The sequence below is a fragment of the Armigeres subalbatus genome, chromosome 3 (assembly GCF_024139115.2).
Source record: "Armigeres subalbatus isolate Guangzhou_Male chromosome 3, GZ_Asu_2, whole genome shotgun sequence".
Taxonomy (NCBI): domain Eukaryota; kingdom Metazoa; phylum Arthropoda; class Insecta; order Diptera; family Culicidae; genus Armigeres; species Armigeres subalbatus.
The window spans coordinates 161605661-161623632 of record NC_085141.1 but is presented as its reverse complement, the minus strand read 5'-3'; the positions used below and the strand labels follow the sequence as shown (position 1 = coordinate 161623632).

At 38.3% G+C, this 17972-nt stretch overlaps 1 protein-coding gene across 6 annotated transcripts in view; it reads right to left on the bottom strand.

Annotated features, from left to right (window-relative positions):
- The window catches only part of LOC134224273 (ras-specific guanine nucleotide-releasing factor 2-like), a 509452-nt gene that overhangs the window by 480248 nt on the left and 11232 nt on the right, over positions 1-17972 (bottom strand). For 4 of the 6 annotated variants that reach the window (XM_062703605.1, XM_062703604.1, XM_062703610.1 and 1 more), the window contains exon 3: positions 11726-11855. The exons of the other annotated variants lie outside the window; for them this stretch is intronic. The gene's annotated coding sequence lies outside the window, so the exon portion shown is untranslated. The remainder of the gene's footprint in view (positions 1-11725; positions 11856-17972) is intronic. 6 annotated transcript variants of the gene reach the window in all.

Genomic DNA, 17972 nt, shown 5'->3' with positions numbered 1-17972 from the left:
TATTATTATTTATTCAGACTAAGGCCGAAGTGGCCTGTGCGGTATATAAGAGTCTTCTCCATTCGGCTCGGTCCATGGCTAGACGTCGCCAACCACGCAGTCAACGGAGGGTCCGCAAGTCATCTTCCACCTGATCGGTCCACCTTGCCCGCTGCGCACCTTGCCTTCTTGTACCCGTCGGATCGTTGTCGAGAACCATTTTCACCGGGTTACTGTCCGACATTCTGGTTACGTGCCCGGCCCACCGCAGTCGTCCGATTTTGGCGGTGTGAACGATGGATGGTTCTCCCAGCAGCTGATTCAACTCGTGGTTCATTCGCCTCCTCCACGTACCGTCCGCCATCTGCAGTACGCAGCACTTTCCTTTCGAAAACTTTTAGTGCGCGTTGGTCCTCCACGAGCATCGTCCAGGTGTCGTGTCCGTAGAGGATTACCGGTCTAATGAGCGTTTTGTAGATTATCAGTTTGGTACGGCAGCGAACTCTATTCGATCGGAGCGTCTTGCGGAGTCTTAAGTACCAGCCGTGTCCAGCCAATATGCGTATCCGAATTTCTCTGCTGGTATCATTTTCGGCAGTCATCAATGAGCCCAAGTACACAAATTCTTCTACCACCTCAATTTCATCACCACCGATGCAAACTCGCGGTGGGTGGCTCACATTGTCTTTTCTTGAACCTCATTCTATCATGCACTTCGTCTTCGACGTGTTGATGACTAGTCCGATCCGCTTGGCTTCCCTCTTCAGTCTGATGTAGGTTTCCTCCATCTTCTCAAAGTTACGTGCCATAATATCTATGTCATCGGCGAAGCCAAATATCTGGACAGACTTACTGAAAATTGTACCACTCGTGTTAATCCCTGCTCTTCGTATTACCCCTTCCAAAGCGATGTTGAATAGCAGACACGAAAGACCATCACCTTGCCGTAACCCTCTGCGCGTTTCGAAGGGACTCGAGAATGCACCTGAAACTCTAACTACGCACATCACCCGATCCATCGTCGCTTTGATCAACCGTGTCAGTTTATCCGGAAATCCGTGTTCGTGCATTAGCTGCCGTAGCTGGTCCCGATCGATTGTATCATATGCAGCTTTGAAGTCGATGAATAGATGATGTGTGGGCACGTTGTATTCGCGTCACGAACTCCCTTGCAATTGGTGCTAGTCGACGACGGCGGCGTTCAACAATGTGATTGCGCAGTAGTTGCTACAATCCAGCTTATCGCCCTTTTTGTAGATGGGACACACGACGACACCTTCCATCCAATCCTGCGGCAAAACTTCCTCCTCCCAAATCTTGGTAATGACCCAGTGTAGCGCTTTAGGCAGTGCCTCATAACCGTGTTTAAATAGCTCTCCTGGTAGTTGGTCAACTCCAAGGGCTTTGTTGTTCTTCAGCCGGTCAATTACCGATTATATCGAGTCATATTATCTCTTATATTGCTGGTAATTATTGGTTTTCCATGCGGCTTATTGGGCCTGCAGCTTTTTATAGGAATTTACCAGGGCCCATTGATAAACCCCACCATATCCTAGGCAAGCCCCATAACTCGCAGATGGCCTGGGAAGGGATCGTCAAGCCCTTGGACATAGTCCCTGCTGCCCTTCACGTGTCCTAGTGAATATTCGTGCGGGGGAAAAAGTGATTCGGACCACCATTCCGAGGGAGGCGATGACGATTTTGACGTCCCGCAGTGGGCATCCATCGTATGTCTGCTCCAACTGTGGAGAGAACGCTTCCTTCTGGTTGTCGGGTTGCCCCTGGACAGTGCACGTTGATGATGCTGTTGTTGAAGAAACGGCCTTTTATCCTGAACTTGCACGCCCTTGAGCTAATTGGCTGCCACACAATCATACGTTGGCGCATTTTGCCCAGCACTATGAAGCAAGTTCCCAGCTCGTTAGTGGTTCCACAGCTTTGGTAGAAGGTTGATGGACCGCTTCTCTGTAACGTGATCCTAGTGGAGATGTTTTCTCAGGGTCGCTGGTTAGTAGTCAATCTAGGCATGCACTTTATCAGCATTCTTCTTACTGCTGCGTCGACTGCGCACACTCCTTTCCTATTGTTCTTCGTTCTCTTACGCAAGTAACAAATCGCATTTCCGCGCTTTTCAGCTCTCTTCTATCCGCAATGACAGTTTTGCCTGCCGCTTTCTTTAAGTCTTCTCCGGCCCAGCCATAATTCGTTCGTGGAGCTTTTTCTCCGTCAAACATTTCTTGCATTTGCAACTGCAATTTGCCTCCCACGCTCCAGCTAAAGTAGAAACTGATGGAAAGATGGAGACGAATGGTGCGGGATTCCTCGGTACACACATCTCCCAACGATATGAGCAAGGATTTGTTGACGTGACATCGCGGGTGCACAATAGGACAGCGCCATATAAAGGAATGACCAAAACTAGCAAAAGGACAATTTTCGATTTGGGCGAGTAAAATGTAAAGAATACACAACCTATATTTTTATAATAAAGACGGTTTTTATGTTTTAGATTTTTTAGGGAGGGGTGGGGCGCTAAAACTAGCCCCTCCTAGAAATGATATTTTTACGTTTTTTGGGAAAACGGGCAGCATTGCCATATTTTCGTCACTTAGATTTTTGTACCGAAGTCGGTTCATTGTTAGAACCGAACACGATCGGTTTACAAGAAAGAACCGAATAATTCGCTAAAACCATCGTTTTATGTCACATTTTTTGCATTAAACCGAATGTTCGGTAGCCGTAGCAGAATTTTGACAGATAAGACCTGAAAATGAACCGAAAAATTCGGTAAACCATTCTTGTTTACTGTCTCGGTAGTTTAGAACCGAGAAAATTGGTGAATTAATTCACGGCGCCTCGCACGGAACCGAATATTCGTTTCATTACGGCAACATGTTAATCACTTGCTCAAAATAGTTTTCTTAACAATATGTTAATGTTTACGATCTGTAGAACATCAAGCATGATAAACTGGGGGGTCCCGTAGCGTAGTTGGCTACACGTTCGCCTTACAAGCGAATGGTCATGGGTTCGATTCCCAGCCCCTCCACCAAACCCTAGTCAGTCGCCGGATTCGCAGCCCATACGGTGGCGTTTGGGGTGCGCGCCTTACCGTCACGGCTGCCTGATGACGACTGACAAATTGTTCTTTTCGGAGGCATTCCTCCAACGTTACCCGAATAAATGGCAACCGAACAATGCAACGATCAATGGATACACGACATGGACAAACGGACACAATGGACTCACGACGAGCTGGACTGGCACCGACAACAAAAATGGTAATGGCAATCTAAAAATAGATTCTGTGTGGATTCTGTACAGCAGAATACCACAGTAGATCTCGGCACAGTAGCGGTTAAGTAACACAGAGTGCCTAACAAATAAATAAAGGAATAAAAAAATAAAAAAGCATGATAAACTGCATTTCATCATCCATTACTGTGCTCGCGCTGTATAGCATGAATTTGTCACTCTTCTTCGACATAATTTGTAAAACTGGAGTAGACTGTTGTAAGGTAAGGTGTTCACCGATTTGATTCTAATATTCTATATAGTATTTCTTTTTCTGTCATCTTATAGGCAAATTATATGTAAACCGAGTATGGTATATTTTTTGGACGACTCATCCGAGTTTTTCTTCTTTGATTACCAAGCAGAAAACGCTACCATTTGATAACGACATGAAGTTGAATAAATAAAGTATTTGAAGTGTTTTATTTATGGTAAAAACTTAAAAACTATCTGCGGGCATCACAAAATTTTAAACAACCGAATTCCGTAGTATTTTTACAGGTCAATCGGTTTTATTTGACAGCTTTCGGTAAAATTTCCCAACCGATTGTCGGTTATAAATATTTCCGGTGAACCGAGTTTTTTCGGTAAATTTGACAAGTGAAGCTAAAATAAGTTTACCGAACACTCGGTTGTTCTTTTTTGAACCGAGCGAACAACCGAGCGTTCAGCAGATAAAAACTCGGTTAAAATTCAACCGAGTTCGGTAAAAAAATTTAAGTGTGTATATATTATTACAAAGCTCTTAAAAAGATCTATGTAATAATAGCTCAGTCCAGAATTTAGTTTTTAGTAGTTTTGTAAAAGCATATTTTACGCAATATTTAACGAACAAAACAGTTTGGTACCCCGCAATACCCTGCAGTAAAACATCATGCACTACATTATTGAACTCTTAAGCTTTGGGGACCATCATGACTCAAATTCTGCCCAAATTCACCTTTTTGTAAAATACATTAATTTTAATAATTGCCCATCTAAGTATACGTAGAAGCTATATGATCGCTCCAAAAGCGTCGAAAAGAAAGCCCAAACACTCATAGTGTGTACGTGCGTATGAATGTATGTATGTGTGTGAGCAAAAATGATCTTAACTCTTTTTAGGTACTTACTCTAAACAGATTTACTCGCAACAAATTTCATTCGTCAGAAAATATTGTTCCATTGTTTTCTATAAAAAATAGGGTAGATCGGACTATGGGCTCAACAGTTATGGTCAAAATACATTTTCTTGTAATGCACGATAAAGACAACATTACCGCTAGGGGGATTTATCAGGTGTTTTGGTAAACTTCTTCTTTTTCAATAACGTTGCTCCTAATTCTAGAAAAAATCATTCACACAGCATTTACACAGTGAAAAGGGAAGGAATTCAAAATTTACAATTTTGATATTACTACATTATAGAAGCGAATTATGGATTTAACCATAACGTGTTGGATAAATAGTGTGTTGAATAACTCCTCGCCACAATACCTTTTTATAATTATGAAATAAATCTTAATGAAATAGCAAATAAATGAAAGTCTATTTCGTTGATGTCACAATATGACACTAATTGAATCTGATCTACCCTCCTTTATTAGTTTAATAGTAGTAGAAGTAACACTAGCACCTAATAGTGATTTTTTTTATCATTGGTGTTGGAAATTGGTGTTGCGTCCATTTGTCTGTGGCACAAATATACAGTTAAAACCTTAGGTCATATTAATATTTTATCCAGCATTAAACTGGCTTATTACAAGCCAAAAAGTGATCAAATTCCGTTGGTATTGTAGAATATGACAAAAATCGATACTATGCCGAAAATTGGTCCCATACCCCATTGAACCCACAGAAAAAATATTTTGAAGGATTCATAATTTTGGCCAAAAATACCCCCTTTTTTCCTTTTATGGGGCGAGTAAATTAATCAGAAAGTAAAAATTTGTTTCTTGTCCAGTCGTGATTTTACAGTAAGCAGAGGGATCGGCCTGTCTTCGAAATTTAGTTTTCCTTTGTGTGGGTGAGTAAGTTAATCAGAAAATAATTAGCGTTCGTTTGATTGTTTTTGTTTTAAATCAAACTACACGCTATACACGGCATACCGTTTACCAAAACGAACCCTGCCACACTCCCTACCCTATATATCCAACATCCCAGTGATTTCTCGTGGAAGTGCAGATGACCCGTCGGCTTCTATCAAAGCGAGTATGACGTCAACAATTTCCTACCTATTCCTCAATTGACCTGTATTCGGACACGGCCGGCGCTGGTATTGCTTGAATTTTGGGTTACTAGTTCTTACACATTGAAGATGATGTTAGTCCCAAATTTCATCTGTTGGTTCTCTGTGTAATTACTGCTGACATGGCAATAACGGAGTAGCAACCGTGGGCGGTCAATCATGCTTATGCTCATGCTCATTAAAAGACGCATCTTCTGATGTAATGAATTTGATGATTAATCCACCTAGAAGTGAGATGGACATTTTCTTTTCGCCAAAAACATAAATAGTGAAATGGTTTCTTTAGAAGAGGTGTGGAGTTCGGTATTACAAGAAATTTTGTAGAACATTCTGCTAGAAGTTAGTTAAAGATTTCCCTTTCGTCAAAAAATTAGATACAATGTTTGAGTTTTCATTAAAGCTGTAGAAATTTCTTTTACGAAAAACTTTGCAGAGAATTTGCGAAGCTCTACCTGATCAAAATGTTAAGATGTGCATCGCGTTTGCGGAAGACACCTAGAATACAATTTTTAAATATAAATTTTTAAGATGATTTTATACATCATTGTAATACCGTAGATCACTTTAACGTAGTGTGTTGCGATGTAAGATCTACCAAACGGAGCTCTAGCTTAATCCATTTTTCTAGCTAGGGCAATAAGTTGTGGTAATTAAGGATTCATCGTATTTAGTCCCCGCTACCAACAGCAGTCTCAGAAATAAAACATAATTAATATTACCTTGCAGACAGTTGAAAGACTCGAATTCCTCTTGTTTGAGGCTAGATTGTATGCAGCGGAAACAACTTTTCAACCAATTAGTTAAAAAAAACCTCGGTACCCGGTCCTAGGCTGAACTCACTGCTGGAAAAATCGAGTTAGGGGTTTAAATACGTACTAACTTTTCTTGAACTGGTTAACAATGGTAGTAAAAGGAACACACGGAAGTTCTTATTACTGAACAAATTCTCTTGCTTGAAATGGTCTTGTAGACAGAGCTAAATCCCGGGTTTTATTGTTTTACTTGTGATATTCTAGAAGCAAGACAAGGATGTGGCTAGGGCTCCGATGCATGGCCAAAAACAGTATCACTGTTCTGTTTTCTCAAGAAAGGATTGATTTCCTATTGATAAGGGGCGCGCCTCTGCGAAGGGTCTAAATAGCGGGACCTTGTCATGGTGCTCTTGCGAAACAAAACAACAATTGTATCGAAACCGATACTGCATTGCTTATCAATAGTAATGAAGTAACTCGACATGCACTTAAACACTAAGAATACGGGTAACGCTACAATAGATCTAATAACAGGTCGCAGTGGCACACCCGAAAAGGAAAAAAAATACATTTTTGTAATTTGCTTCAGAGTTGTTAAATATGTTGAGATAACAAAACACACATTTGCTAAAGATAGTAAGCTTCTATGGTTGGAAATAAAAAAGTTTTCGTCACTTTTTATAAATTTTATTCTGGGAGAACTTTCAATTTCAGATAAAACATGAGCTGACGATTATTTTATCTTCTATCTTCTATCTTTCTTCTTCTATCTTCTATCTATATATATAAAAACCAATCTATGTATGTATGTTCGCTAACTACTTCTGAACCACTTGGCCGATTTCAACCAAATTTGGTACAGACATTCTCTATCCTCAGAGGAAGTTAACAAAGGGGTGGGATGGTCATGTAGAAAAGGGGAGGGGTGGTGGGAGGGGTTTTGTTCAGAAAACGAACAATTCTGTGTAACTTTCAACTCCCAGGACCGATTTCAACCAAATTTGGTACAGACATTCTCTATCCTCAGAGGAAGTTAACAAAGGGGTGGGATGGTCATGTAGAAAAGGGGAGGGGTGGTGGGAGGGTTTTGTTCAGAAAACGAACAATTCTGTGTAACTTTCAACTCCCAGGACCGATTTCAACCAAATTTGGTACAGACATTCTCTATCCTCAGAGGAAGTTAACAAAGGGTGGGATGGTCATGTAGAAAAGGGGAGGGGTGGTGGGAGGGTTTTGTTCAGAAAACGAACAATTCTGTGTAACTTTCAACTCCCAGGACCGATTTCAACCAAATTTTGTACACATATTCACTACGAGGAGGTAATCATATGGGAGGGATTTGGGAAAGAGGGGAGGGGTCTGGGGGGAGGGGTATTGTTCAGAAAACAGGCAATTCAAAGTAAATCATGAACCCCTGTACCGATTTCAACCAAATTTGGTACACACATTCAACATCATAAGGAAAAGATAACAAAGGGGATGGGATGGTCATTGGAAAAAGGGGAGGGTATAGGGGAGGTGTTGTCTTTGGAAAACGAGCAACTCAGTGTAACTCCCAACCCCAGGACCGATTTCAATCAAATTTTGTACACATATTCACTATGAGGAGCCGATCGTACGGGAGGAAATTTGGATAAGGGGGTAGGGGTCTGAAGGGAGGTATTGTTCAGAAAACGGGCAATTTAGTGTAACTTCTGAACCCCTGTACCGATTTCAACCAAATTTGGTACACACATTTTCTATCCCTAGGAGAAGATAACAAAGGGGGTGAAATGGCCGTTGAGAAAAGAGGAAGGGTAAAGGGAAAGCGGTTGTCTTTAGAAAACGGGCAATTCAGTGTAACTCCTGACCCCCAGGACCAATTCTAAGCAGATTAAATGATTAAATCATTCAACTCTATGATTAAAGATTATGATTAATGAATTATAATTTTTTGAAAATGATGACTGATAATGATTAATGATTAAATTCATTTTTGACAATAATTAACGATTATGAATAATAGATGAAAAAAACCGTTGGATTATGATTAACGATTACCGATCGTGATTAAATGTTGACACACTATGTGTATGGTTAATGATTAACGATCGATATGATTAATGATTGATGATTATGAATGATCAAATTGCATAGTGATCCATAATCGAGTAACCTTTATTCCAAATTTTAAAAGGTATGATAATTATATGATAATGATTCAAGATTAATAAATAAAAGCAAGGTATGCAATGATCCAATGTTCCAGCATAACTTCTGTACCCCTTTGCCCGATTTCAACCAAATTTGGAACAAACATTCTTTTTTCTTAAGAAGGCGAAGATGACAGGGATCGATCAACTCAACACTTCATCGAAATCATGGTTTGCCCAGAGAAAAGCAATGATTAAAGTGTTTCCTTCTGGACGGTAAATGTGATCATTTCTTTAAAAATAGACGTTTTTCCGGAATAAGGCATCGGTGTATGTTTTTCCTTCTTTAGAAATAGACGTTTGCCCGGAATAAAGCGATTTTGGGTTTGATCCCATTTTCAAAATCAGTCAATGTTTTCAAATGTAATCTACCTTCTTTTAATCAAATGATGAAATATCAATAAGAAAACACAATTATCCTTTTGACCTATTCCAATTCCGATGGTGAAAAAAACTGCGAATTAAACTGGCAACTCCGAGCAAGGCCGGGTACATAAAGCTAGTAAAAGTATAAAAAGTGAATTCAGCAGAAAATGCCTGAGATATTGTTACAGTGACCTGCATAATAAAAAGCCCACATGCCGTTTTTCATACAAAATGGTCAACTTAAAAGATCAAGATCTCGGTTGCGTGAAAGCCAATTTACTGAAAATTTGACCAGAGCTGAGATATAACTTGAATTTTATCAAACCTAAGTTTCGACCATATTATAGATTATATAGATTTATAGATTATAAATATAGATTTTTAAATATCTGGATTGGATCCCCAAACTATTACAAACAATAATTAGAGTTTCAATTTAGCGGATTGTTTTGAAGAAATGTCGATTTTTTAAAAAGGTGTGGCATCTCACCTGGATTTACCTTAATAATAAATGCTGAGAAAGGGGAAAAATTATTAGATTTCCATACTGATGCATATTACAAACTTAAACGTTTCGTTCATTAGTCTAGGTCTCACTAGTCCAATTGAGGATCAGGTTACACGAAGCTTCGAAGACATTCTCAACCAAGATAATGTTTTTGACCCTTCGTTGGGAACTAATTTGGATGAAGAGATCTATTACTAGAAAATTGAAAAATATGAAAGCCCCGGGTGATGATGGTATTTTCTACATACTTATCAAAAAACTTCCTGAGAGCTCTTTATCCTTTTTGGTTAATTTATTTACCAAATGTTTTCAATTGGCATACTTCCCAGATAAATGGAAAAACGCCAAAGTTGTTCCAATTTTGAAGCCGGACAAAAATCCAGCTGAGGCTTCTAGTTATCGCCCAATCAGTTTGCTTTCTTCAATAAGCAAACTGTTTGAAAAGATTATTTTGAATAGAATGGTGGTTCATATCAATGGCAATTTTTGCTGATGAGCAATTTGGTTTTCGCCATGGGCATTCAACCACTCATCAGTTATTAAGAGTTACGAACTTAATTCGGCTCAACAAATCTGAAGGATATTCGACTGGAGTTGCTCTTCTTGATATAGAGAAAGCATTTGACAGTGTTTGGCATGAAGTTTTGATTGTAAAACTGATGAATTTTAATTTTCCATCATTGTACATCATTAAACTGATCCAAAATTCTTTATCAGATCGCTCACTGCAGGTAAACTATCAGAATTCCAAATCTGATAGATTACCTGCAAAGGCTAGTGTCCCCCAAGGCAGCATTCTGGGGCCCATATTGTATAACATTTTTACTTCTGACTTACTTGATTTACCACCAGGGTGTCAAAAATCTTTGTTTGCAGATGACACAGGTCTCTCAGCCAAAGGGCGTAGCCTTCGTGTCATTTGTAGTAGATTGCAAAAAAGTTTGGATATTTTCTCCACTTACTTGCAAAAATGGAAAATTTCCCCGAATGCTTCCAAAACTCAGCTTATAATTTTCCCACATAAGCCGAGAGCTTCTTATTTGAAACCTTCTAGCAGACATATGGTCACTATGAATGGGGTTCCAATTCTCCTAGATCAAAAATTAACTTTTAAAAATCACATTGAAGGCCTTCAAGCCAAATGTAACAAATATATTAAGTGTCTATATCCACTTATAAACAGAAAATCAAAACTTTGTCTTAAGAACAAACTTTTGATTTACAAACAAATTTTTAGACCTGCCATGTTGTATGCTGTGCCAATATGGACTAGTTGCTGCAATACCAGAAAGAAGGCACTTCAGAGGATTCAAAATAAAATTCTGAAAATGACTCTGAAGTTGCCTCCGTGGTATAGTACCAATGAACTTCATAGAATTTCTAACATTGAGACATTGCAACAAATGTCCAACAAAATAATTTCCAATTTTAGACAAAAATCGTTGCAATCTTCTATTGCAACGATTAACTCCTTGTACCCTTAGTATAAAATAGGATAAGATTAGTTTAAGTTGAAAACATTGTAATCGCGATAAGAACCATAGGGACCTAATTGTATTGATCGATTTTATATTTTGTTAATAACTCAATTGTTTCAATAGCTACAACCGTGATTGTTGATTCTGGTGCAACAAGCAACCATCATTTATCACACCAAACCATGAAATCTTCGACCAACTACCGCAGCTTGCCCCTTTAATAAAAATAAAACATTGACTAAGAGAAATCGATCGATGCAGTTACGCCCCTATGATTCTAAGCGCGACACTTGTAATCCACATATGCGACATTAGATGTCCTTCTAATACCGTGTACCATCATCATCAGCATTACCATCACCATCATCTACAGCTGCATCGAACTACGAGATTGCGCTTGTGCCTACTGTACATGGTCAAGGGCATCAGCTGATGAAGTTGAGGAACAACGCTCCGTTCTCCCGGCTCGTAAATACAACCTTCGAAACTTTTCCCAGCCAGCAGCGATGAAATAGGTCAGCTTCCCCGTATGTCGGTTTTTGTAGGCATCCGCATATGTGATAAGCGTAAATCTGCGATTACATCACTGTCAATTCCACACCCTCTCCGAGACCGCATATCATGATCGATTTGATTAAGATTGACACTTTTCGTGTGCGCTCATGTTACCTGTCAGTTTCCTCGAAAATGTTGTACCCTTTTAAGCCAATGTTCATGTGATGACGGTTCTATTTTTATCATATAGGTAACACTCGAATTAAAGTCTCAGCTTGATTGATTTCAGCACAGTACTTATATTTAAATCCCAATTCTAAGAAACAAGAAAAAAACATTATTATACCTACTTGTCGGTCGGAGATACATAATTAGGAGAGCGTTTTTAAATAAGGAATTCAATTGATCGGAATAATAACAGGAAAAGCACTTACCTATTCTTCTTTGCGGCAATTTTCCTCCGTGAAACTGGATCTGATGGAAATCACTTTTAATTGCAATCGACAGGTGGTTCACGAGCTCTGCGACGGTAATACACACCGATTGCTCCGGAGAGGGAACTCACTAGTTGCACCGAGCCAACGCAACAACGGTTGTAAAGACAAACAACTTTAATCTCCCGTTGAAAACGGTGACGGGTTGGTGGCGGAATCGCGTGGGAAAACTCAGCCAAACAGCCACCCACCCGGGATAGCACGTTTGAACGGTCCCATGCTTCGGCCAGCCAACATCGTCACTTTCTTCCCTGCTGGTGGAAACTGATTGCTCGCTAACACTCGCTTGTTGTGTTGGAGGTTCCCCATTTTTTTAGCCTTTCTCGTACACCAAAGTTGTACCGAAAGGCTATCATTTCACTCCAAAATCGAACTTTTGGGTGTGTGTGTGCGCACGAAAACCGAAAACCATTAGCCAACTTTTCATATAGGATAAGGGGATGTAACGTTGGCTCATCATGCTAATCAATCAATAGCTCAGAGATAATACATCGGGATCGTGCGGTAAGATGCGAAGCTATAAAGCAAGACCATGTGGCGGGTGGCTGGGTTCGATATCCGGTCTGGTCTAATAAATTTTCGGGTTGAAATTGTCTTGACTTCGCCGGGCATAAAAATATCATCGTGTTAGCCGCTTGACATGCTAATGCAAAAGTAGTAACTCGGCAAAGAAACCTCACCTCGTAGTTAATCACTGTGGAAGTACTTAATGAACGCTAAGCTGCGAGACAGCAATGTCCCAGTTTGGGATGTAATTGGGATGTAATAGCTGTAATAAAGAAATATTTATTACAGCTTACTTACAATACGCTACATTCCTGCACTTTTTCAACTGCTAAACGCCATAAACTTGCGTGAAAAATCATTTTGACTTGTTTTTTAGCAGCCACTCAAGCAGGCAAGCTGTGAATCAGTTTTTTGCTCAATAAAGTAGTTTTTTCTATGGGGTTACCTATTTTTGGGCATTAGACTAACTGATAACAATAACACTATTATGAAAATCACCATTCATAAGTATAGCGATACTTTACCTAATATTAGGAGTACTTGTTGCTAAATTTCTGCATACGATTTTCATTTGAAGCAGCTGTTTATAATTGTACAGCTTTTACAAACGATTTATAGTGAATAATGCACCAAGCTGGGCTGAAAAGGCAACCGTTTCGCTCGAGACTTTTGATGGATTAAATAAAGGATTGTGCACAATTATTGTTATTTTTTGATTACTTGGCGTAATAACCAAAAGTAAGCAAGCCGTCTCTGTCAATGCTTTCATAGTTCACTTTCACTTTCACTTTCGCTTGTATTTGGGATAATTTAAGAACAAACATCGCAAATCGAAAAAATATCAACTCCTAAATACTTAAATGAGGGGTAAAACATGCAACGTATCGATATTACTGCGGTTAAGGGCCAATTTCTTCACCTCCGCATAGTGTTTAAACCAGGTTTAAGCGTATGGGTAAGCACCGCCTACCAAACGCGTAATAAGTCAAAAACGCTGAGATTTTAAATGGTTGTTACGTCAACTATGGAATCATGGGCAGACAGTCTGGTGGCATAGTTTTGGTAAGAGATTTACATCGATAAAAAAATATACTTAGTCATAGCATATTAGGTTAAGCTTTGCGCCCTATACCCTAGTAGTTCTTAACAAATTTCCTCATGACAAGTTGCATTCGACTGGGGATAAACTCTAGATGATCACTATTGGATATAATCACGATCGGTAATTGCCTTCGAAAGCTATGAAGAACATGGTGTATTGAACCATATTAGGTTAGTTAACCAATTGGTTTATTCGCTTTCGCTATAAAACGATTAAAATAACCGCAAGGTCAGCAATTTTTATTGATATGTACCACACTAAGGCGAAACAGAACTCTTGAATCGAAAAAGACATCATCACTGCTAGGTGAATTAATCGGATGTTTTAACTAACGATACCTATTTGAATAGCATGATAGGGCATGTTTTGAATATTATTTTGTGACGGCGTCAATATGCTATACGCATAAAGGAGATCAATTTATATAAAAGTTTGGGAACAAGTTTTTTCCCATTACCTACTGCGCTGCAAATAAAGTATTCAGGACCGAGTTTAGTCTTGAACCAGATGAAGCGTAAATAGCTCAATCGCAAGCTTATCAAATTAGTATATTCTTTCAAAAGAACGAATTGATCACGATTTTTCAAGAACTGCAATACAGATATAGCGGTAAAACGCGTGGCTGCAGAGCAAGACCATGCTGAGGGTGGCTGGGTTCGATTCCCGGTTCCGTTCTAAGCAATATTTGGATTGGAAAGTGTCTCAATTTTCCTGGGCATAAAAGTATCATCGTATTAACCTCATGATATATGAATGCAAACAAGGTACTTTGGCTTAGAAGACTAGCAGTTAATAACAGTGGAAGTGCTGAATGAACAGTAAGCTACGAGGCGGCAATGTCCCAGGGGGGATGTAATGCCAATAAGCAGAAGCATTACGGAAAGTATTTAAATTTCAACAATGTGTGAAAAACCATTCCCAACAAACGGACAAACATTAGATATTCGATTTATTTGGAATGCATATACTTGCGCCATCTTGCGCAGTTTGAATTTATTTCGCCTTAAATTATTAAATCGATTTGAATCACCCGAATTATAAGGATTATTTAACACCAAAATATAAAATCGAAAAATTTGACAGTTTACAAAAAAAAAGGAGAAAATCAATTTGAAAATTGCACGGAAGCATATTTTTGGAAATATTGTCAATAAAACCTATCAATTGCAGAAATTATTCGTCCGTACTTCGGTAAAGGACTGTTCAGTTTATAAAGAGGACACGTTGTATTGTCGATGTTTTTAAAACCATAATTTTTTATAGAAATCTGTTTTGTTTCGTTGAATATATTATCTGACCTTCTAGACATGAAATCCAATTATCAACGAAACAATTTTAACTCAGAAGTTTGCAATATTTATAACAATCTCAATTTATTGGATTTTCAACAGCTAAAACCGTTTATATTCCGTTTCTGGGCTGCCATAGGCTCTATTGTTTCTGGATATTGACAAATCAATAACAGTGTGGTTCTTACTGATCTTCTTAATGATTTTGTTGTACATTTTTTATTACAACTGTCAATTTAGCTTATAAAAAAATGTGTTGGGAAGCTTATGTTTACGCGAAGCTTTGACAATAGGCGCCATTTTGTTGGATTTAAACTGTTTTACCTCTTTTCAAAAATTACAGTTGATTTACAGTGTATTATAATAAACGATAAAGCAAACTCTATCAAAATTGACCAATTTCTCTGTTTTATATCGTCATGTGAAAGTGTCCTCTCAAAAAACTGAACAGTCCTTACATCAATTGGTAAAGATTTAAAAAGAGTATTACTTGAAATTAAACGTATTTATGATCCTAAAATTAAAAAAAGTGTTCTCTATCATCTTTATTTTCATTGATTTGAAGTCTATAGTGAGCATGTTGTTTGATTTATCGATTCAATACCCAAATATTTAATGACAGAAAGTTTTCTTTAGAATAAAAATATAAGTACTGTCTTTATAAAAAAAAGCCTATCGAAAAAAAATTAGAAAACTTTTATCAGTTAAATATGATTGGTGTGGTGATTGGTGACGAATAGTATGAAGTCCAGTAAACCTCCCGGAGCCGATCGTAGTCTTAATTATTCTAGACTGAGAAAGCCAACGGTAACACCCATTCAACCAGCCGTACTTTACTACAATTATCAATAATGTTCTGTACAAATTTGGAAGAATACTCAACAGAAACTCAACAAGACCTTTTATAAATTTCCGAAGTTTTTCCTGTAGAAGTTAAGAACATTTTTTTTGTAAAAATTCTGAAGTTTCTCAAATTTTCTGCTGAAATTCCAAACAATTTTATTTCGGAATTCAAAAAAGCTTCTCTTGGTAATTCTAAAGATTTCTCGAAACTTCAAACAATCCGAAAATATTTTCCAAATTTTGGTTTTTCTTCAGATTTTTCTGGAGAAGTTCATAAGATTTTTCATGCGAAAATAAAAAAAATCCTGAATGTCCTGAATAGGGAGCGGGACCATTTGGGCAGCACCCCCTATTCCCGTCCGCAACGTTAATAACTTGACCGCGTTCCATTCAAATGGCTTGATTTTTTGTGCATCACTAGATATCGACAGAAACTAACCATGTACTAAAAAACAAGTAATTCGGTTATAATGCGCTCGAGTAATGAGCGTTTTTGACGGGAATAGGGGGTACTGCCCAAATGGTTCTCTATTCTATGCTGAAAAAATTCAAAAAAAATCTTAGAAAAACGTAATGAAAAAAATCGCCACGCCGATTCACGCCGCCGCCGCCGCCGACGAATATCGGACCGGCGCACACCTCTACTTGTGCTCTTGAAAAAATAGTGAAAAAAACACGTGGTGTCCAAGATGACCGATTTGTGGCTTTGTTGTATAATCACCTAAAGGTGTGGCATATTTAAACTATGATTGAAAAATGAGTGGATTACAGTAGGCGAAGGATATTTGAAAAAGAAAAAGAAGATGAACGAGTAGTAGGTAATAAAAAGTAATTCAAATCGCAGCAGGCGTAGGGGATTTCGAAAATGGGATTTAAATATAAATGGGCATGGGTACAGATTAATCCACCTAGCAGTGATTATGCATTTCTCGTGCACTATTAAACAATACAATTAATCAATCAAATACATCAGCGAAGAATTAGTTGAAATGTTGAATTATTTACAAAATGTATTTACAAAAATACTAAGTAAAGTATTATTTACGTACGCGTTTCATTCGTTCTTTTTTATACCTGTAGAAGCGTTACGGCGTTATGCGTCTTAACTTGCATGATATCAAAGCTTGTGTTCCATTTGTTGTATTAAAGTCGTGTACTAAATCGAGTAGAAGAGCTTGCATGGGTTATTATAGAGATGAGTGACGTTTATCGCTCGCACACTGATGTGCAATTCGGCATGTGTAAATACATGTTTGTTTTCCTTCTGCTCATAACCTCAAAATTGATCGAGGCATCACAATGATTGCAAAGGAGTCAACAAATATATGGAAATATACTCATTTTTACCCAAACTTTGCTGAGTTGCACCATCTAGGAGTGTTTGTTTTCCTTTTATTGCCACTCACACATTCGGACGTGAGAATCTCAATAGCATGTTTTGACTTAGACACTATATTCCATAACTATCTTAATATCGTGAATTTTTTGGTATGCACAATACATACAAAATTCAATAGTGATCAACTAGGCTTTGTCCCCTGTCGAATGAAACTTGTCGCGAGAGAATCGGTTGAGAACTGGGTGGTGCGGATAGAATCGATTTGGTTGTCAAAGTGAAGCCAAAATTTTCTATTGTGCCGGAGCCAAACATTGAAGATTGAGGTTATGTTCGTTTTAAATCTTATATTGAGAAGTATTGTTATTATTTGGGGAAAAAATAAAAATAAACTTAGTTTGAGTTTTGCATTCATTTCAACAAATATGTTCACATTATATTTCGAGTGGAAAATTAGTAGGAATGCAACTAAAATGCACTCGTTACGAGATTTCATGAGATTCAGCAGTTGATTGGAGCTGGAATATATGTAAACCATCGTAAAGTCATGTAGAGTCTCGCGCATTTGTGCGCCTTCATGCAGCATGGAAAGAGAAATTCGAAGAGCGGGAAATGTTTGACAGCCAAGTAACTGCAAAATAATTTTGCTTGTGGGATTGATTTCAAAATATCCCGCTACTCGCTTGAGAGCACAAAAGCGGCTCTATCCGCAGCACCCAGGTTGAGAATAACTATGCGAAAAATTGGCTAATGTTTTATGGCCGTTGTGCACACACATACACACTTAAATCCAGAATTGCAGCTCGGTATTTTTTTTTACTGATTTCATCCGGTAAAATTAATTTTCAAACGAGAGAGCGGTAAATTTTGAAGATTTTACTGATTTCCGCAAAATTTCTTGCCGATGTCTCAGTAGAGTAAAATAATATACTGAGCCTCGGTAGAATAATTTACCGATCTACTCAGTTTTACGAAATTTCTCTACATCTGTCAATGAATTATACTGATCACTCAGTAAAAATGATACGGTATACGGAGTGTACGGTAAAGCATGTACAAAACACTCAGTTTCCGAACAACTTCTGTGATACTTGATGAGGCGCCATTTTT